Raw genomic sequence first — 22935 nt, 5'->3', positions numbered from 1 at the left:
CAAAGGATAGAAAAACTTGCATGCAGTTAGTGAGCACAGGATACATATAAAAGCTAAGTATAGTCATCTCAACTGCCACAGGGGTATAGCGTTTTAGATCTTTCTCCCAAGAGCTCCAGCAATAAATACATTTCGCAGCCCCATTTTCCATACCAACACATATAATACATTTTTAAATAATAAAACAGAGATTTCAGGATCTCAGATATTGAGATGTTTCAAGATGTCAAGAATATTAGTGATGATGATGAAAATGGTAGTTACCATTTGTTGAGCCTTGTATACCATGTTTTGGGATTTATTATCAAAACTGTCTTTATACAAATCTGTGAGGTATATGTTTTTATATCCCTTATACAAAAAAACAAAAACAACTGAGGCTCAGTCAGCATAAGTGGCTTCTTTGAAGTCACAGAACTAGTGAGAGGCAGAGCCAGTCTTCATCTCTATGACCCCAAGTTTGAGCTCATAACCAGCATGCTGCACCACTTCCACTACCAAGGCACTAGGTACATATCAATGAGCTGTTAAGAGGGAACTACTCTTGTTCTTCGCAACACTTTGACTCATTTTATAGTGACTAATTTAACTTGTTAAGGCAATGATATGTTAAGAGAATATACATTAAAAAATAACTGCAAGTTTTAGCTTACTTATACTTTTGTTTAAGTACATGATCCTATACTCTCTTTGCTGGTCTTCCTTCCTTTTTCCTTCTTTCATTCCTTCCTTCTTTCTACTAACCTCCCCCTTCTTCTCTCCTCACTTTTTTTCTGCCAATTTAATGGCTTTGAACTTCATCTGTAATACAAGAAGGATTTATTAAATTATGGTTTACTTCCAACACCTTTTCACCAAGTCTCCATTATATTGTAGCAATGTTTTGGAAATGTTCAGAACAAACTTATGGCTTTCTTGATGTGGCATCTGATTTGAGATAATATCAAGTATTAAGCAATTTGTTACTAATATTAGAACTTTTATCTAAGCAGGTGTTCCCCAAGTTCATTGGTACTGAAGCAGAGTTTAAGACATTTTAGCAACACAACAGGGAATCTACTTTGTTCTTACAACAGAACCTAACCTTCATTTCTTAGCTGTATGGCAGAGACTTGGCACACACAACTGCACACAGGATAGACAGTCACCCAGAAGGCTCAGAGGTATTTATATATTCATTACATATTAATTGACCTCCTTTCTTGTTGAGGTATCAAGACTTTGGCTCTTTTTAGATCCTACCAACCTATTCATTCGTTCCATAACTAAGCAGAAAGCATGGGAGTGAACAAACATATAAAACTCCCTAATTTCATGGGGCTTATATAATACGTGTTTGTTATCCATATTTGACAATCTTTACATATCCTAAGGTGGGCACAGGACTCATGGGATTTGGTGTCAAAACTCACATTGATATTTTAGGTTAATTATCATACAAATATTTTTAGTTTGTTACTCCTTGGATAACTTTGTATTTCTCCTTGGATAACTTTGGTTTACCTATATTTCTCGCTTTGTCTGTTGTTTTCTTCCAAAACCCAGCACCCCCTCCCCAATACATTCTTCCCACTCTCATGCTTTAATATTCTTGAGAGCCCTCTCATGTTTCATTTTATAGATGAGGAAATTAAGACTTAAAGAAATTTAAAAACTTCCTCAAGTCTACACAGCTGGTGAGTAGTAGATCTGGGATTTTGATTCAGATCTATCTGACTCCAAAAGTTGCAGTGTCAACCACAATTTTATTCTTGCATTATTTTAAAAGTTTCCTCTATGCATATACCATGAAGTACTTAATCACATGGTATTATGACTTCTCTGAGCTAGTCTGTGAGTCCTGGCACAGTTCATACTCTGGTCTGTAAGCATGGGAATGAGGAAGCATATATCATCCTTAGGGCTCCTTTCAGCTTATGGTGGTTCTGATCCATTGCAAAATTTACAGTTTCTAATACCATTAAGTTTCTAGAGAAAAATAACCCATTTTCACTGGATAATCTTTTGGTCTTCTGCTTAACCATTTCTACTTTGTAGCATACCCAAGCCATCCAGCAGAAACTTTGTTCTATAAATAACCCTGAAAACTTTGAATGACTGTATATAATTATCGCTTACTAAAGTGTCTGAAGAATTCCTTTTTATTTTGGTTTGTGGGGGAGGACATATGTGAGCTATCCAAACTGCCAGTGTCCCTGGTCACATCATATATACCTTCTCATCAGGAACAGATGAATAAGAACATTGCCATTTCTAATAGCTGTTCTGAGCTTACACATTTGTCTAATACGGCCTGTGTTTGAGGGTAATGGGATTTGAAAGTGACCTTATATAAACAGACTGAGTTATTTTTTAGAGAAATACACGCACAGGAAGAGTGCATGATTAGGAAACACGAGACCCAAACCCGATTACAGAATCACAAGAAAGAAGAGTAAAGGACAATGTGGTACAATAGAAAGAGCACAACGTGAGATTTAGGCCACCTGTTTTACCTTGACAAAGTTAATTAATGTTTCCTAATTTACAAAACTTGGTAAATTATACTATACAGCAACTATGTAAGAATTGCCAAGGAGATTCTTGAAAACACAGATTCCCAGTTTCTACTTAAAGATTCTCATTTAGAAGGTCTGAGGTTGGACTAAGAATCTCTCTATTTTAACCAGTTGCCCAGGTGACTCTATTGCATACTATATTGGAAAAGAGATTGTATGCTAACTACTCACTGATTCTAAAATTCTATGCTTCTATGGACTTTTGGTTTCACCCTTATTTTTTTCGTTTTAGGATCCCCATCACAAGGAGGGGAGGGCTACCATCCCAGCTGCAAACTCTCATTCAAGGTTTATGTTGCAGCCAGCAGTGTCCTTGGAGTCTAGTTCAAAGCTGAAGAGAGTGAACCATGGAACTGGGAGCCATTGGCGGAGGGGCTGGCCTGAAGGAAGGGAAGTGTTTCAGCCAGAATGTACTGACGCACGACCAGGAAACCACAAGACTGGTGAGAACCTTTCCAAAACTGAGCTTTATGATCAAAAGAGGTACAGGAAATAGCTCTGCCAAGAGTCCTTTCTGCTCCTGGCTGGAACCCTGAGCTTCTGAGGCTTTCTGAGTCAACTCCCTGAACAGATGCTGTCACCCAAGGAGCCATCACTAAAGCATTTTTTTGCTTTGCTCTGAGGTGGCCTCACTGGTGGGTGCAAGTGAATTACTGTCTCTTTTTCTCTTTCTTGTTTCTTTCTTTTGGCAGAAGTTAGAGGTTGCCATATGGTTACTCAATTCTGAATTTTCAGAGGCCATAGGTTACTGGATTTATGCCCTTTGCCAACTGACTATTGTTTGGTGCTAAGGGCCTGTATACAAATACCACATCCCCAAACTCTTATCAATACCTAGATCACCTGACGTGAATCTATCAATACCCTGGACTTTACAGGGTACTGAAGGAAAGAGAACCAGCAATTCCTTCATTTCTTACATCCCAGCCAGTAGTCTTTCTCCCAGGCTAGTCTTCCTTTTGTTTCCCCTAAGAATGACTCAAGTAGGAATTGCATTCAGATCCCTGTCACAGATATAAATCTTGTCTGGATACAAGGTCAAAATCATTGTGTTCCTGTGGATTCTTTTTCTTTTTTCAACCAGAGTGACTACCAGTTGCCATGAAATAAATCACATCATCATATGGCAGATCCAGCTAAAAGCTGAGACTAGCAGGATAACTGAACCATGTCCTCAGAGCTAAATGGTGGAGAAATTGGACTGGCCATGGAGCACTTCAAATTGATTGCTTAGTAATGGGATATTTTTCCTGGAAAGACAACAGAATAATTCTGAATTGTTGGTTCTGTCATGGGTACAGGCTCCCATGTACAGGAAAATAAAGAAAGTGTGATGAATTTTTCATCTGGCCTTCTGCCTACTTTCTTGCTTTCTGCATGTCTCCATTTTTAGTCTGTAAGCAGCCCTGCCTAGATGACCAATCACTATTGTCCATGTGGCATAAAACCTACAATTTAAATATACTTCTTACCAAACTCTCAGCAAGTATGAGGTAGCCAACAGCTTTTTCAAGATAATGACTGAGTCTTAGCTTAGGTTTCAGTCATTTTAGGAAACATAAAAAATTCAGTCGTGGGAGATCATACACCCTCTGCAAAGATGTCAGAGGTCAAGTTTTGGGAGAGTCCACACACAAACTGAGCAGTGATGGTAAAATGTATTTTGAAATATTTCTCCTCTGGGACTGTTATGTGAAGTAGAGCAAACACATTGTGCTGCAGTGCTTTTTGGGACATGCCTTTTTTGGGAAGTGCTAACTTTATACTCTGCTGACACCAAACATTTGAATATAAAACCTTATTTTTTTCTTTCACTCTGCTCCACTTTTGGCTCAGCTTATCCTACCAAAACACACTTCAAAAGACTTCTTTATAGAAAGAATGTTTCAAAAATATAATATTTCCATCTGTTATTTCAATAATACATGCTCTGGGACTCTCTTTATGAACCATTTTCCTTTCTTTGCTCCCATTTAGATGTATAAATATTTGATTCTAAAGCTCTAAGGAATAGTCAGCCAATCGGGTCACTGAATTGTGAACATTCCTAACCCTATAATTTTGTCTGTAGCAGGCACCTCCTGCTGTGGAACTAACTGCTAAGGGATTATAGCAATGTAATCCTCAGACTGTTCCATCTCAAGGTTACTCTGAAGTGGAGGGAAGGAAGCCGTTTTAATTTTGATAAAATAAACTTTATTTTGTAACTTTATTATTTGTTTTTCTTTTTCCTTTCAACACTTCATAATAGATGTGTCTGGTAATTTGAAGTTAGCCTCTCTGGTTGAGGTACCCTAAACCACCTCATATTCTTGTAGCTTTCTTAAGAGACCATACAGCATTTGTTTCTGTCATTACAAAGCGCAGAACTTGAGTTTTTCTACCACTCCTGAGCTGAATCAAGCCACGTCCAGACTCTTATTAACATGTTCGATTAGGTGCATTCCTAATGGGTGGCAACAAAAGATGCATGGAAAGTGTCATGCCACCCATGTATGTTTGAAAGGTCGGACCATGTGCAAAACTTTAAGTTACTTTTCTGCTTCCTAGGCTTTGCCCACCAGACCTTTATTTCTGCAATTATTGAAGCAATTGCATTTAAGGTTACAACATGAATTTCATGGGAACTCCCTGCTTGATATAAATGGAAACATGTTCCTAGGAAAAAAATATCTTTATGAGTGAAGTTTAATATATTTTGAATCAGGCCCAAAGAGATCTTTTGCTGTATGTGAATAATAAAGTAAAAATTCCATTAATAAAATTTTATGGCTGGATGGATGGAGAAAAATATTTTCCAGGATAAAAATATTTTCATGTTTTTCTCAAATTAAAAAAAGTAAAGTTATTGATAGTCACTTAAAACTAAGCCTAATTATTAGAATATAGATAGCCAAATATTTCTGGAGGCAACAGGGCAAAAATGTTTTAGAGTTTTAAAATGTTTGTAACTTTGACCAAGAAATTATGCTTTTAGAAGTCTACTCAGGAAATACAACTTGAAATGCTGAATAAATTTTAAAAATCATTTTGATGACATTGGAGAGCTATAAGCCAGTCAAAAATTGAGAGTTCAAGAGTGTCAAGATGATAAAAGAACCAGGAAAGGAGCCTGAAATTTGGTGCTGCCTTTCCTATCCAGGTCAACAAAATTGAGAAACTGAGTGCTCCTTTTGGCAGTTCCATGGGACCGAGGGGACAAAAATTAGGTATTAGAATCTGTGAATGTGTCGAGGACCTGGTAAACAACCAGGCTTTCAGTTGGGATCCCTACAGGGATACAAATTGAAATCAATAATGAACACAATAAGTCTTTCCAGTTACTAAAACAAACTGTCATGTCAGTTTAATCCCTTGTTATATTAAAGCACTTTTCCTAGGCTAATAGTACACTGAAAGCAAAATAAATACTCTATGGAGGGAGATAACATCATCAAAAGCATAAAGGTATTGCTAAAATATTTCATATACAATGTTAGCATTTAATAAAATATTACCACACCTTCCAGGAGGCAATGGCAAATTATAAAAACGGAGGGAAAAAAAAAAAAAAAAAACAGGAAAAAATAAGATAAAACAGACCTATAGGAGAGACATTTTTTAGAATTATCAGACATGGACCTTTAAATAACTATGATAAATATTCTAACTAAAAGGACAACGTGAAGAGAATTGGTATAGAACTGGAATCTAGAAAAATAATGAAATTAGAATTCTAGGGTAGAAATGCAATAACTGAATTTAAAAGTCAACTTAAAAATTAATGTGTGGGTTTAAGAGCCAGTTAGGCATAGCCGAAAATAGAATTAGTAAATTAGAAGATGAGTCAGTGAAAATATTCAGAAAAAAGTATAGAGAAACAAAGTAAAGGAAAGCACAGAGGATAAGAGACATATAGGAAATAATGAAAATATCTATCAAATGTGTAATCACAATCTTAGAAGAAGAAAAAGAGAGAATGGGGAAGAAGCAATATTGGAAGAGACAATGGCTGATAATTTTCCAAAACTGCTGAAAAACATCAAGACATAGATTCAAGAAGAGTTGTGAATTCCACATAGAAAACTGTGAAGTAAACCACACCATAATAAAGGAACATCATAATAAAGCTCCTAAAAAACAAAGAGAGAGTGTGGCTGGCAAGATGGCCAAACAGGAACAGCTCTGGTCTGCAGCCCCCAGTGAGATAAACGCCGAAGGCGGGTGATTTCTGCATTTCCAACTGAGGCACCCAGCTTATCTCATTGGTACTGGTTAGACAGTGGGTGCAGCCCATGGAGGGTGAGACGAAGCAGGGTGGGGTGTTGCCTCACCTGGGAAGTGCAAGGGGTTGGGAAACTCCCTCCCCTAGCCAAGGGAGCCATGAGGGACTGTGCCATGAGGAACGGTGCACTCTGGCCCAGATACTATGCTTTCCCATGGTCTTTGTTACCAGCAGACCAGGAGATTCCCTCGGGTGCTTATGCTACCAGGGCTATGGGTTTCAAGCACAAAACTGTGCAGCTGTTTGGGCAGACACCGAGCTAGCTGCAAGAGGTTTTTTTGTTTGTTTGTTTGTTTGTTTGTATTTATGCCCCATTGGTGCCTGGAAAAGCAGCAAGACAGAACTGTTCACTCCCCTGGAAAGGGGGATGAAGCCAGGGAGATGGGTGGTCTAGCTCAGTGGATCCCACCCCAATGGAGCCCAACAAGCTAAGATCCACTGGCTTGAAATTCTTACTGCCAGCACAGCAGTCTGAAGTAGACCTAGGATGCTCAAGCTTGGTGGGGGGGAGGGGCGGCTGACATTACTGAGGCTTGAGTAGGCGGTTTACCCCTCACAGTGTAAACAAAGCTGCCTGGAAGTTATAACTGCAAACAACTTGAAATGCTGAATGAATTTCAGCAGCTGGTCAAAGCCACTGTAGCCAGACTGCCTCTCTAGATTCCTCCTCTCTGGACAGAGCATCTCTGAAAGAAAGGCAGCAGCCCCACTCAGGGGCTTATAGTTAAACTCCCATCTCCCTGGGACAGAGCACCTGGGGGAAGGGGCAGCTGTGGGCGCAGCTTCAGCAGACTTAAACATTCCTGCCGCAAGCTCTGGAGAGAGCAGCGGATTTCTTTCTTTTTTTGTTTTTGAGAGTCTCGCTCTGTCGCCCAGGCTGGAGGGCAGTGGCCGGATCTCAGCTCACTGCAAGCTCCGCCTCCTGGGTTTACGCCATTCTCCTGCCTCAGCCTCCCGAGTAGCTGGAACTACAGGCGCCTGCCACTTCGCCCAGCTAGTTTTTTGTATTTTTTAGTAGAGACGGGGTTTCACCGTGTTAGCCAGGATGGTCTCGATCTCCTGACCTCGTGATCCGCCCGTCTCGGCCTCCCAAAGTGCTAGGATTACAGGCTTGAGCCACCGTGCCCGGCCTAAGAGCAGCAGATTTCTTAGCACAGTGCTCAAGCTCTGCTAAGAGACAGACTGCCTCCTTAAGTGGGTCCCTGATCCCCATGCCTTCTGACTGGGAGACACCTCCCAGCAGGGGTCAATGGACATCTCATACAGGAGAGCTCTGGCTGGCATCTGGCAGGTGCCCCTCTGGGATGAAGTTTCCAGAGGAAGGAACAGGCAGCAGTCTTTGCTGTTCTGCAGCCTCTGCTGGTGATACCCATGCAAACAGGGTATGGAGTGGACCTCCAGCAAACTCCAGCAGACCTGCAGCAGAGGGGCCTGACTGTTAGAAGGAAAACCAACAAACAGAAAGGAATAGCATGAACATCAACAAAAAGGATGTCCACACAAAAACCCCATCCGAAGGTCACCAACATCAAAGACCAAAGCTAGATAAATCCACAAAGATGAAGAAAAACCAGTGTAAAAAGGTTGAAAATTCCAAAAACCAGAATGCCTCTTCTCCTCCAAAGGATCACAACTCCTCGCCAGCAAGAGAACAAAGCTGGATGGAGAATGAGTTTGACGAACTGACAGAAGTAGGCTTCAGAAGGTGGGTAATAACAAATTCCTCCAAGCTAAAGAAGCATGTTCTAACTAAATTCAAGGAAGATAAGGACCTTGAAAAAAGGTTAGAGGAATTGTTAAGTAGAATAACCAGTTTAGAGAAAAACATAAATGACCTGATGGAGCTGAAAAACTCAGCATGAGAACTTCGTGAAGCATACACAAGTATCAATAGCCGAATTGATCAAACAAAAGAAAGAATATCAGAGATTGAAGATCAACTTAATGAAATAAGGCACAAAGACAAGATCAGAGAAAAAAGAATGAAAAGGAATGAACAAAGCCTCCAGGAAATATGGGGTTATGTAAAAAGACCAAACCTATGTATGATTGTTGTACCTGAAAGTGATGGGGAGAATGGAACCAAGTTGGAAAACACCCTTCAGGATATTATTCAGGAGAACTTCTTCAACCTAGCAAGACAGGCCAACATCCAAATTCAGGAAATACAAAGAACACCACTAAGACACTCCTTGAGAAGAGCAACCACAGGACACTTAATCATCAGATTCACCAAGGTTGAAATGAAGGAAAAAATGAGTGAGTTTCTTAATCCTGAGTTTTAATTTGATTGCACTGTGGTCTGACTAACAGCAGATCTCTCAGCAGAAACCCTACAAGCCAGAAGAGAGTGGGGGCCAATATTCAACATTCTTAAAGAAAAGAATTTTCAACCCAGAATTTCATATCCATCCAAACTAAGCTTCATAAGCAAAGGAGAAATAAAATACAGACAAGCAAATGCTGAGAGATTTTGTAACAGTCATGCCTGGCTTACAAGAGCTCCTGCAGGAAGCACAAAATATGGAAAGGAAAATCCGGTACCAGCCACCGCAAAAACATACCAAATTAGAAAGACCATCGACACTATGAAGAAACTGCATCAACTAATGGGCAAAATAACCAGCCAGCATGATAATGAGAGGTTAAAATTCACACATAACAATATTAACCTTAAATGTAAATGGGCTAAATGCCCCCCAATTAAAAGACCCAGACTGGCAAATTGGATAAAGAGTCAAGACCCATCAGTGTGCTGTGTTCAGGAGACCCATCTCATGTGCAAAGACACACATAGGCTCAAAATAAAGGGATGGAGGAATATTTATCAAGCAAATGGAAAGAAAAAAAAAAAAAGCAGGGGTTGCAATCCTAGTCTCTGATAAAACAGACATTAAACCAGTAAAGATCAAAAAAGACAAAGAAGGGCATTACATAATGGTAAAGGGACCAATGAAACAAGAAGAGTTAACTACCCTACATATATATGCACCCAATACAGGAGCACCCAGATTCATAAAGCAAGTTCTTAGAGACCTACAAAGAGACTTAGACTCCCACTCAATAATAATGGGAGACTTTAACACCCCACTGTCAATATTAGAAAGATCAATGAGAGAAAATTAACATGGATATTCAGGAGTTGAACATAGCTCTCGACCAAGCAGACCTAATAGACATCTGCAGAACTCTCTACCCCAAATCAACAGAATATACATTCTTCTCAGCACCACATAGCCCTTATTCCAAAATTGACCACATAAGTGGAAGTAAAACACTCCTCAGCAAATGCAAAAGAATGGAAACCATAACAAACAGTCTCTCAGACCACACTGCAATCAAATTAGAACTCAGGATTAAGAAACTCACTCAAAACCACACAACAACATGGAAACTGAACAACTTGCTCCTGAATGACTACTGGGTAAATAACAAAATAAAGACAGAAAAAAAATAAGTTATTTGACCAATGAAAACAAAGACACATCATATCAGAATCTCTGGGACCCAGCTAAGGCAGTGTTTAGAGGTAAATTGATAGCACTAAATGCCCACAGGAGAAAGTGGGAAAGATCTAAAATCGACACCCTAACATCACAATTGAAAGAATTAGAGAAGCAAGAGCAAACAAACTAAAAAACTACAAACCACTGCTCAAGAAATAACTAAGATCAGAGTAGAACTGAAGGAGATAGAGACATGAAAATCTCTTCAAAAATCATTGAATCCAGGAGCTATATTTTTGAAAAGATTAACAAAATAGACTGCTAGCCAAAATAATAAAGAAGAAAAGAGAGAAGAATCAAATAGACACAATAAAAAATGATAAAGGATATATAACCACTAATCCCACAGAAATACAAACTACCATCAGAGAATACTATAAACAGTTCTAAGCAAATAAACTAGAAAATCTAGAAGAAATGGATAAATTCCTGGACACACACACCCTCCCAAGACTAAACCAAGAAGAAGTCGAATGCATGAATAGACTAATAACAAGTTCTGAATTTGAGGCAATAATTAATAGCCTACCAACCAAAGAAAGCCCAAGACCAGACAGATTCACAGCCAAATTCTACCAGAGGTACAAAGAGGAGCTGGTACCATTCCTTCTGAAACTATTCAAAACAACAGAAAAAGAGAGACTCCCCCTAACTCATTTTATGAGGCCAGCATCATCCTGATACCACAACCTGGCAGAGATACAACAAGAAAAGAAAATTTCAGGCCAATACGCTTGATGAACATAGATGCAAAAATCCTCAATATAATACTGGCAAACCAAACCCAGAAGCACATCAAAAAGCTTTATCCACCACGATCAAGTTGGCTTCATCCCTGGGATGCAAGGCTGGTTCAACATATGCAAATCAATAAATGTAATTCATCACATAAGCAGAACCAATGACAAAAACCACATAATTATCTCAATAGATGCAGAAAAGGCCTTTGACAAAATTCAACATCCCTTCATGCTAAAAAATCTTGATAAACTAGGTATTGATAAAATGTATCTCAAAATAATAAACGCTATTTATGACAAACTCACAGCCAACATCATACTGAATGGGCAAAAGCTGGAAGCATTCCCTTTGAAAACTGGCACAAGACAAGGATGCTCTCTCTCTCACCACTCCTATTCAACATAGTATTGGAAGTTCTGGCCTGGACAATCAGGAAAGAGAAATAAATAAAGGGTATTCCTATAGGAAGAGAGAAAGTCAAATTGTCTCTGTTTGCAGACGACATGATTGTATATTTAGAAAACTCCATCATTTCAGCCCCAAATCTCCTTAAGTTGATAAGCAACTTCAACAAAGTCTCAAGATACAAAATCGATGTGCAAAAACCACAGACATACACCAATAATAGAGAGCCAAATCATGTATGAACTCCCATTCACAATTGCTACAAAAAGAATAAAATATCTAGGAATATGACTTACAAAGGATGTGAAGGACCTCTTCAAGGAGAACTACAAATCACTGCTCAAGGAAATAAGAGAAGACATAAACAAATGGAAAAGCATTCCATGCTCATGGATAGGAAGAATCAATGTTGTGAAGATGGCCATACTGCAGCCCAATGTAATTTATAGATTCAATGCTATTCACATCAAGCTACCATTGACTCTCTTCACAGAATTAGAAGAAAACTACCTTAAATTTCATATGGAATCAAAAAAGAGCTCATATAGCCAAGATAATCCTAAACAAAAAGAACAAAGATGGAGGCATCACACTACCCAACTTCAAACTATACTACATGGCTACAGTAACCAAAACAGCATGGTACTGGTACCAAAACAGATATATAGACCAATGGAACAGAACAGAGGCCTCAGAAATAACACTAAACATCTACAACCATCTGATCTTTGAAAAAACTGAACAAAACAAGCCATAGGGAAAGGATTCCCTATTCAATAAATAAATGGTGTTGGGAAAACTGGCTAGTCATGTGCAGAAAACTGAATCTAGATCCCTTCCTTACACCTTATACAAAAATTAACTCAAGATGGATTAAATACTTAAACGTAAGACTTTTAGGTCTTATGGTAGGTCTATGTCTTAGGTCTTATGGTCTTACACCAGTACCATGCTGTTTATGATTTTAGCCATAAAAACCCTAGAAGAAAACCTTGGCAACACCATTCAGGACATAGGCATAGGCAAGGACTTCATGATTGAAACACCTAAAGCAATGGCAACAAAAGCCAAAATTGACAAATGGGATCTAATTAAATTAAAGGGATTCTGCACAGCAAAAGAAACTGTCATCAGAGTCAATAGGCAACCTACAGAATAGGAGAAAATGTTTGCAATCTATCCACCTGACAAAGGGCTAACATCCAGAATCTACAAGGAACTTCAACAAATTTACAAGAAAAAAGCAACCCCATGAAAAAGTGTGCAAAGGATATGAACAGACACTTCTCAAAAGAAGACATTCATTCAGCCAACAAACATGAACAAAAAGCTCATCATCACTGGTTATTAGAGAAATGCAAATCAAAATCACAGCAAGATACCATCTTACACCAGTTAGAATGGCAATCATTAAAATGTCAGGAAACAACAGATGCTGGAAAGGATGTGGTGAAATAGGAACAATTTTACACTGTTGCTGGGAGTGTAAATTTTTTCAGCCATTGTGGAAGACAGTGTGGTGATTCCTCAAGGATCTAGAACTAGAAATTTCATTTGACCCAGCAATCCCTTTTCTGGGTATATACCCAAAGGATTATAAACCATTCTACTATAAAGACACAAGCACACATATATTTATTGCAGCACTGTTCACAATAGCAAAGACTTAGAACCAACCAAATACCCATTAATGATAGACTGGATAAAGAAAATGTGACACATATACACCATGGAATACTATGCAGCCATATAAAAGAATGAGCTCATGTCTTTTGCAGAGACATGGATGAAGCTGGAAACCATAATTCTCAGCAAACTAACACAGGAAGAGAGAACCAAACACCACATGTTCTCACTCATAAGTGGGAGGTGAACAATGAGAACATATGGACACAGGGAGGGGAGCATCACACACTGGGGCCTGTTGGGGGTGGGGGAGCTAGGGGAAGGATAGCATTAGAAGAAATACCTAATGTATATGACAGGTTGATAGGTGTAGCAAACCACCATGGCATGTGTATACCTATGTAACAAAGCTGCACATTCTGCACATGTATCCCAGAATTTAAAATGTAAAAAGAAAAAGAAAAAAGAAAAAAGAAAAAGATGGGTTACAATATTGATCAAGGTCATAATGCCCACTTTTGTTGTTTATGTTTTTTTTGAGATGGAGTTTCACTCTTTTTGCCCATGTTGGAGTACAATGGCACGATCTTGGCTAACTGCAACCTCCACCTCCTGGGTTCAAGCGATTGTCCTACCTCAGCCTCCCACTAATGCCCGCCTTTTAAAGAAATATGATCAAACCCCATATTTAAATACAAGTTACTTATCAAGCAATATAGGGCTCTCTAAAATACACGTACTTCCAATAAAATCATAACAACAAAAAATAAAAAGTATGTATTAGTTTGCTAGTACTGTTATACCAAAGTATCACAGACCTGGAAGCTTGAACAACAGAAATTTATTTTCTCAGAATTCTGGAGACTAGAAGTTCCAGATCAAGGTTTCAGCAAGGTTTGTCTTTTTTTTTTTTTTTTTTTTAAGCTTCTGTCTTTAGTTTGTAGTGGCTATCTGCTCCTTCCTGTGTCTCCATGTCCTCTTCCTTCTATGTGCGTCTATATTCTACTATCTTATAAGAACACTAGTTATATTGAATTAGGACCCACCCTCATGGCCTCCTTTTAACATAATTATTTCTTAAAGACTTGTGTCTCTAAATAGTCATATTCTGAGGTACTGGGGATCAGGACTTCAACATGTGAATTTGGGGGTGGGAGGAGGCAGGGCACAATTCTGCCTATAACCATTTAAAAGTGTGATTTTTATGATTCTATGCATTTACCAATTTTATAAGTGGGATCTAAATTATGTGTACACGTGTGTCGAGTGGAATGATAGACACTGCAGACCTGGAAGGGTAGGAAATAGAAGCAGGTTGGATGATGAGAAATTACTTAATGGATACAATGTGCATTAACAGGGTGATAGACACACAAGAGCTCTGACTTCACCACTACACAATATATATCCATGTAAAAGAATTATGCTTGTCCCCTACATATTTATACAAATAAAATTTTTAAAATAGAGAAATTAAAAAATATGTGTCTCAAATGTTTCAACAATAAGCATTATGAAAGATTCTGCTAATAGTGTGGCAGCGCTCTCTGGTGAGTGCAAACTAAGACTCACAGTCTCTGGTGGTCTGTGGAGGTGATAGACCTGTGATCTCTGCAAGTAACTGTTTGCATGAACTGATATGAGTATAGTCGTCCCTCAGTATTTGTGGGGAATTGGTTCCAGGACCCCTCATAGATACCAAAATCATAGATGCTCAAGTCCCTTATATAAAATGGAACAGTATTTACATATAACCTATGCACATCCTCTTCTATACTTTAAATCATTTCTAGATTACTTATACCCAATAAAAGGTAAGTGCTATATAAAAGTTGTCATACTATATTTTAAAATTTGTATTATTTTTATTATTGTAGTTATTTTTTATTGTTTTTCCTCAATATATTTTATCTGTGGTTATTTGAATCCACGTATATAGACCTCATGAATATGGAAGGCCCATATGTATAGGCTTTTGTGTAGGAGGCAGAGAGAAGAGTTAGGAGTGAGAGCAACAATCAGGGTAAACAACAATGGCCAGGACAATGGCATTATTATTTTTTTTGCATCTGGACTAGTTAACTGTTTTTAGCCTTTTAGTAGAGAGATACTATAGACCAAACTTTAGGATCTATTTCCAAGAAAGGCTTTAGAGGAATCTGCACACAAGCAGAGCTGCTGTGAGGCCCAGTGACAAAATGCAACGTAGAATAGGAAAGAAGCCCTCCTCTATGCTTCATATTACAATGCGGGTCTAGCAGTCTGAGTGGCAAAATGTCCATCAGCATCGACTGCTTTTCCTGGTAGGGCAGAGCACTGTCAGAACACACAAATGTGGAGTGCCTTGACAAGGAGACTGTCAAAGAGATGGATGAGCCTACTGATTTCTCACACACAGAAAAACCTCTCTTGGGATCTTGCAGAAATCACTGAGAGAAATTGTGAGGTTTAAAGTATCCAGGAGCAGAAAAAGAAAAGTTCTTTAAAAATTGAGTGTGTGTGTGTTTTTTTTTTTTTTTTTTTTTTGAGATGGAGTTTCACTCTTGTTGCCCAGGCTGGAGTGCAATGGCATGATCTCGGCTCACTGAAACCTCCACCTTCCAAGTTCAAGTGATTCTCCTGTCTCGGCCTCCCGAGTAGCTGGGATTATGGGCACTCGCCACCATGCCCGGCTAATTTTTGTATTTTTAGTAGAGATGAGGTCTCACTATGTTGGCCAGGCTGGTCTCAAACTGCTGACTTCAGGTGATCTGCCCACCTCAGCCTCCCAAAGTGCTGGGATTACAGGCATGAGCCAACTCGCCCAGTCAAAAATTGAGTTTTTAAATGTCCATGACTTCATTTATGCCTACTATCATTTGGGTTACAATTAGAAACTTGTTCTGTAAAGGTTTCTAGTCGTCCCTTTGATAAGTTTTTTTCACCATAATATGATGGAGACATGTGACCTCATAATTTTGGCAAATGTTGACTTAAGAATTTTCTTGGAAATCTTTGTGCGTGTGGTAAGGATTTTTAGTGCATACTGTGCTACATGGCCAGCCTTCACTTTCATACCCTGCTTTGAGATGGAAAGGATAATTATTTCTCTAGCTGCTAGGAGTGCTGCTAGATAAAAGCATTTATTTGTCTGCCTTCTCTTGGAATTCCTCCACTGATGTCACACCACCTTTCCAAGGAAGCCTTTGTCTAATGAATGGAGGTTATAAAAGCCCTGCTCTTAGCTCCAACTTGTAAAACTCTGAAGGAACATTCGGTTTCAGAGCCGCCACTGAGTTCAGATGAATCCTTTGCTGTGACAGCACTTACAGTCTAACAAAAAATAAGCCAAATGTTCATAATAACAGAATGAATAAATAGTCTTTCATGTATATAATGGAGTACTAAATAACAATGACAATAATCAAACTGCAGTTTGATGAATCACCATGGATAAAAATCACTCAATGTAATGTTGAGTAAAAGAAGCAAGACACAAAATGGTACATATTGAATAGGGATATACTTTTTAAAAACAGATATATATCAACAGATACATAATTAGTTATTCATCTGTTGATATATAAGAATAGAATTGCTAGGTCATAGGGAATACATATGTTCATCTTTAATACATAATATCGGTTTTCTAAATAGGCTGTGCCAATGATGTACTAAAATGAAGTACTAAATAGCAATGACAATCAAACGACAGTTGCATGCATCAACATAGATGCGTCTCACTCAACAAAATGCATCTCACTCAGCGAAAGACACAAGTCACAAAAGGGTATATGTTGAACAGAAGTACACATTTCAAAAACAAGCCTAAATTATCTTTGGTCAGAACTGTTGTTAACCTTTGTTGGGAGGTGGGGTATAGCATAATAACTAGAAAGACTTGCAAGGGAGCTTCTGGAAGTTGTGATGAGTTCTCATTGCTATAGTTTCCCCATTGACATGGATGCATTTACTTTGAGAACATTTCAGTCGTACAATCATGATTCATGTACACTTCTTTCTTTTTTATGAGAAGATCTATGAATGCACATGTATACTTCAGTAAAGGAAGGGGGAAAATACTCTGAAGGGACTTCTATTCACATTATGGAAAAACTACTTTTTTTCCTGTGAAGAGATGAGAAAGGAATTTGGAAATTGTTCATTTGAGCTTAGAAATAGTTCATTTGAGCTTGACTCCCTTTAAAGGAATTTTTAATAATTTGGAGGCTACTCCATGGAAATTGGAGATTTTTAAAAATCAATGTCTAAGGGTTATTTCCCTTTTCAATCTTTCTAGAATTAGTTTCCAATCATGACTTCTGATTCTTGAGGCTTTTAGGCTTGAATACTTTTCCTAAATGAGACATTCCTTTTATTCATATTGACTAATGAAGAAAAATGTGGCCATTTACCTGTTGCTCAGTGTAGTCTGTGATTTAGAACACTGGAGAGTTCCAAGGATGGGTCACTGTTTGATATATGGAGTAGTTATTTAACACTGCATCTGTCTCCTGGTGCAAAGACCCAGCAGGAAAAGATGCAGGTGGTGGGTAGGCATTAAACTTTCTTAGAAACTAACAAAGTTGAAAGCTCTGTATAGAAACCTTGGAAAACTCTGGGTTACTGAGAGAATAAAGGGAGCCCGATTGAGAACCCTCTGAAAATAGACCCCAAAGAGGAATGCTAAACAGCAAAGTAATCCATTCCTGGGAGACCCATTCAGATAAGAGTAAACCCATAATAGATAATTCCCCCCAGCCTGTTTTTACTTTGAACATGTGTCTAGAGGCTGGAAAACTATCTCAACTGACAAACTGATGCTTATAGCACAGTTAAAAATGTAATAATTTAGCATGAACCACAGATTCTATCCAGGAAACCAAGAAGCAGAGTTAACAGACAATACAGGGGCTCTATAGTATAGTTAAGGTGCTTCTTCAAAGCAGAGAGTTGGTCCCCAATGAAATGCAAGACAGAATTTCCTAGTTGTTTTTTCTTGTATATACTTATAAACAAACATAATCAGATGCCCATTTTTCAGATACAAATTACAGTGATGTACCTACAGATATATTAGTGTTCTCAGGAATGATATTCAATCAGTTTGGAATGATTTTTATCTTTGCAAAATTTGAAAAACAGAAGTATCTTAGTATTTTGTGAAGAAATTTATACTTTCTCTAGAATTTCTGCCATCTTTTAATGCGATGGTGGCAACAAGTTTTTCAGGAAATGAGAACAAAGAAAAATAAGACTGTTCCCTGGATTTACCTTTATCCTTTCTTCAGTAGATATGAAATCAGTGTGACAAATCAAAGGGAATGGTGCCCCATGATACTTGTCTCCTTAGTGCTCTTCATGTGACCTGTGTGTCAGTTCTGTAGGACTTACAGCACCTTCAAGGTAGTGACACATATTTCTTTCTGGAATCATCGTGATAAGCTGTTGTCAGGCATCACTAACAAAATTACTTCACCTTGTTCCTTAATAGGTTTGGATTCTAGGGGTTTCAGGATAACTTAGAGACTCACATCACTCACAGAATCTTGGGAAATTTTATTGTCCTCCACATGGAGGTGACATCCAGGAAGACAGCAGTGCAATGGCCCCAGCCTGGCTCAAAGGAGAACATTTTGATAAAGGCTTGTATAAGTAAAAGTGCTTCCTTCATTTCAACAATTTCACAAATCCCTCTCAATTTGAACTCTCTTACCTATCATCCAACAATGCATGCCACACTCACAGTGAACCGTGAAAATTATTATTTTTCTTGGAATAATAAACTTTCTGTTCCTCCTTTCCTGTTACAAATATTGTTCCCTGGCTAAAGGGTGGAAAGGTGGGTAGCTCAGGTCTATCTATAGTATTCCACTTCATTAGTTACAGTGAATGGATCTAGGATGGGTATGTGACCTAAGAAAAATCACTCGTAATCCTTCCCTGGAACTAAACATATTCTTTAAGATTTCCAAGACAGGAGGATAGGAACATGGGGCTGCTAGCAGAATTGTGGAGAGAATTTGCTTGCAGAGTGAAGCCAAGTAGAGACAATTGTCAGACAGAGACAGAAGAAATCTTGTGGCTTTGAGTCTCTGGCTAAAGGTCCTGAGGCTCGGATTCTTGTAGCTCTCATTTCAGTTGTGTGAATTGCTCGTGTATGCTCCAGAGCTTTGTGAATGAAACAATTTTCTTTTTCCACAAGCCAGTTAGAGTTTATTTCTGTTGCTAGCAACTGAAGAAAGTCCTAATGAATAAAAGAACATTATCAAGAATAATAGGAAAGCAAAAAAGTCAGTTGCTTCTAGTTTGGAGATACAGTAGTCCCTTCTACTCTGTGGAGGATATTCCAAGAACTCCAATGGGTGTCTGAAGCCAGGGATGGTACCAAACCCTGTACGGTCATCCCTCAGTATCTTCAGGGTATTGGTTTCAGGACCCCTGTGGATAACAAAATCCACAGATGCTCAAGTTTCTTATGTAAAATGGTGTAGTGTTTTCATATAGCCTATGCTCATCCTCCCATGTACTTTAAATCCTCTCTAGATTACTTATAATACCTGATACAATGTAAATGCTATATAAATAGTTGTCATATTGTATTTTTTATTGCTTTATTTAAAAATGTATTTTCAATCTGCTGTTGGTTAAATCCATGGATGCAGAACCTGTGGATATGCAGGGCTAATTGTACATACTGTTTTTTCCATCTGCTGACCGAGATGGTTACTAAGTGACTAATGGGTGGGTAGGTGTGGATATGCTGAGCAAACGGATGATTCACATCCTGAGTGGGACAAAGTGGAACAATGTGAGATTTCATCATGTTACACAGAATGACATGTGATTTAAACCTTATGAATTGTTTATTTCCAGAATTTTCCCTTCACTATTTTCAGACCTCAGTTGACCATGGGTACTGAAACTGTGAAAAGGGCCACAGTGGATAAGGGGGTACTGCTGTATTTATTTCCACCATTGAATCCAAATGGCCTCTTTCTGTATGCCTTTGGTAACTGGATATTAAATACCTGGCGTCAATCTTGTGGTAATTTCCAAATAGCTGGGGCATACCATAAAGCTTTTCTCTGAGAGCTGTGTCTCTCAAACTTCAGTGTGTTCTCTGGGGTTAAGAATTTCCTGTTTTTTTTTTTTTTAAAGTCTCAAATATGACAATATATCTATATTATGTCCTTAATTGGCACAAAGAAGACAGTCACACATCTGCTGTATTCTAACTACTGTGAGGCAGGATAAGTTTATTGTGTTTAGTAAAGATAGCTCAGACCTCAAGTTACTCATTGCTAGGAATATACAAAGATAATATCACTTACTGCATTTATTATTAGTTAAAAAACAATGGTTGATACAAACTATGAGTAACTTGGGAATAATGAAGGGGCAATCGTTACAGGCTGAGAAAACTAAAGAAATATGGAATTTGAGCAGAGTCCTGAAGGATAGGTAAGCTCAGATTGTGTAGAAGAAGCAGGGACAGGCTTTCAGAGAGTAGAAATTGTAGGGACAAAGGCTCTAAAAAGAGAGAATGTAGGTTTAGGTGCCAAGGAAGGAAACCTGATGAAGAAGAGGACATTCACTCCATACCATTAACATTGTTTGTCTCTTTACTGACCACTCATTCCAATTGCAATGTCTTGATGAATTTTGATCTAAGGGTGAGAAGAAGGAATTAACCATCTCGTCTCATCTGGAATTCTTCTTGACACACGGTCCCCTAAAAACATTTTGTATGTTCCTGTTTTCTATGGCATCCATGGACTTCCTTTCTGATCATTCATCAAAGTAAAGGGCCATCTGCTCTGTGCTTAGTCTGTTCCATGAATGAAATTAGGGCATATATTATGTGGCTCCAGTCCAGCTTCCCCTTCTTCACAGCTGCTGTGTCCCTTTGAACAGCCCATGAGGCAAAACTGATGTCTCACCTTACTGCAAGGTGCATGACCCCTTTGCTTCCAATCTTATTTCACTTTGAAAAATACCTGCACCTCATGCTGTTCAGGTGTTATGTTAGTGTATAGTGTTATTTACCATACACTAAACCACTAGTTGTTTAGACCCTTTGGCAGTAACCCATTTTACCAAGAAAGGTTCTAATGAGAATTCAATATTTCAATCAATTCTTCTATTACAGGAAGAATAACAGCTTTCAATTTCCTTTTATATCCCAATTCCTTTTAAGTACATTATTGACATTTGCTAACCAAGCTCCTTTATGTTTTTGGGACCTTCACTTCACAGGGGAAGGTTGGAAGCTAGACACAACCTTAAAACTACAGTCTCAAATGAATGAAAATAGTCCTGGTGAATGGGAATAAAGTAACAAAACTAAAAATATTTCAAATGCCTTAAAAAACTCTGAGTGTGTGTGTGTGTGAATATGTAATTGACAAATACTCATTTCTACCAAACCAGAGAACCAGAGAAAGATCTGTGGATGACTAGGAGGAAGAGATTTTTTAATTATATATTTTTTGTTAAAAAAATCACTATTCCAAGATTTCCTGTGTCCTAGGTAGTATAAAATTTGGCATATGTTTAACCTCTATGATTCTCACTTTGCTAATCTATAAATTGGTAATAATAATTACCTACACGCAAGAGTTTTAAGGACTAAATACTGAGCATAGTACTTATCTAGTATGTAGTAGGCACTCAGCAATATCATAGTGCCTAGCATGTAGTAGGCATTCAATAATTATCCCTTGTTTGAATTAATGAATAATGGGTAAATGGAAATAATATACAGAAAGTTTTTGTCTTCCACGAAAATTTAGTGTAATTTGGTGGCTTTTATGCCCCAGGAAGATATATATCTATTATAATTTCTGCAATAATCAACTTATAGTTCTTTGCTTAGCTTGATATGAAAAGTTAGTGAAACATAAAACTGAGAGTTGGAAATACTCTTTTTTTTTTTTGAGACAGAGTCTCGCTTTATCGCCCAGGCTGGAGTGCAGGGGCCGGATCTCAGCTCACTGCAAGCTCCGCCTTCCGCGTTTATGCCATTCTCCTGCCTCAGCCTCCCAGTAGCTGGGACTACAGGCGCCCGCCACCACACCCGGCTAGTTTTTTTTTTTTTTTTTTTTAGTAGAGACGGGGTTTCACCGTGTTAGCCAGGATGGTCTCGATCTCCTGACCTCGTGATCCACCCGTCTCGGCCTCCCAAAGTGCTGGGATTACAGGCTTGAGCCACCCGCCCGGCCGGAAATACTCTTAATCAACAGTTAAGTGGTTGTTATTACCCACCTTCTGAAGCCTACTTTTGTCAATTCATCAATCTCATTCTCTGTCCAGTTTTATGCCCATGCTGGAGAGGAGTTGTGATCATTTAGAAGACAATACGGTTTTTCCTCATCTTCATGGGTTTATCTACCTTTGATCTTTGAGGCTGATGATTTTTCAATGGGGTTTTTTTGTGGGGATCCTTTATGTTGATGTTGATGTTGTTGCTTTCTGTTTGTTAGTTTTTCTTCTAACAGTCAGGCCTCTTCTCTGCAGGTCTGCTGCAGTTTGCTGGAGGTCCACTCCAGACCCCGTTCACCTGGGTATCACTAGTGCAAGCTGCAGAACAGCAAATATTGCTGCCCACTCCTTCCTCTGGAAGCTTCATCCCAGAGGAGCACTGGCCTGATGCCAGCCGGAGCTCTCCTGTATGAGGTGTCTGTCGACCCCTGCTGGGGGGTCTCTCCCAGTCAGGAAGCATGGGGGTCAGAGACACACTTGAGGAGGCAATCTGTCCCTTAGCAGAGCTGGTACCCTGTGCTGGGAGAATCCCTCTTGTCAGGATCAGCTGCTCTCTTCAGAGCTGGCAGGCAGGAAAGATTAAATCGCCCTT

At 38.7% G+C, this 22935-nt stretch overlaps 1 long non-coding RNA gene across 1 annotated transcript in view; it reads left to right on the top strand.

Moving 5' to 3' along the window:
• LOC111539329 overlaps positions 1-3903 on the top strand; it is a 32784-nt gene extending 28881 nt beyond the window's left edge. Inside the window, exon 2 of the long non-coding RNA XR_002730638.1 lies at positions 2791-3903. This is a non-coding gene — a long non-coding RNA (uncharacterized LOC111539329). The remainder of the gene's footprint in view (positions 1-2790) is intronic.
• Positions 3904-22935: the final 19032 nt, after the last annotated feature.

The sequence above is a fragment of the Piliocolobus tephrosceles genome, chromosome 1 (assembly GCF_002776525.5).
Source record: "Piliocolobus tephrosceles isolate RC106 chromosome 1, ASM277652v3, whole genome shotgun sequence".
NCBI classification, from domain to species: Eukaryota; Metazoa; Chordata; class Mammalia; order Primates; family Cercopithecidae; genus Piliocolobus; species Piliocolobus tephrosceles.
This window is presented reverse-complemented; position numbering and strand designations above follow the sequence as displayed.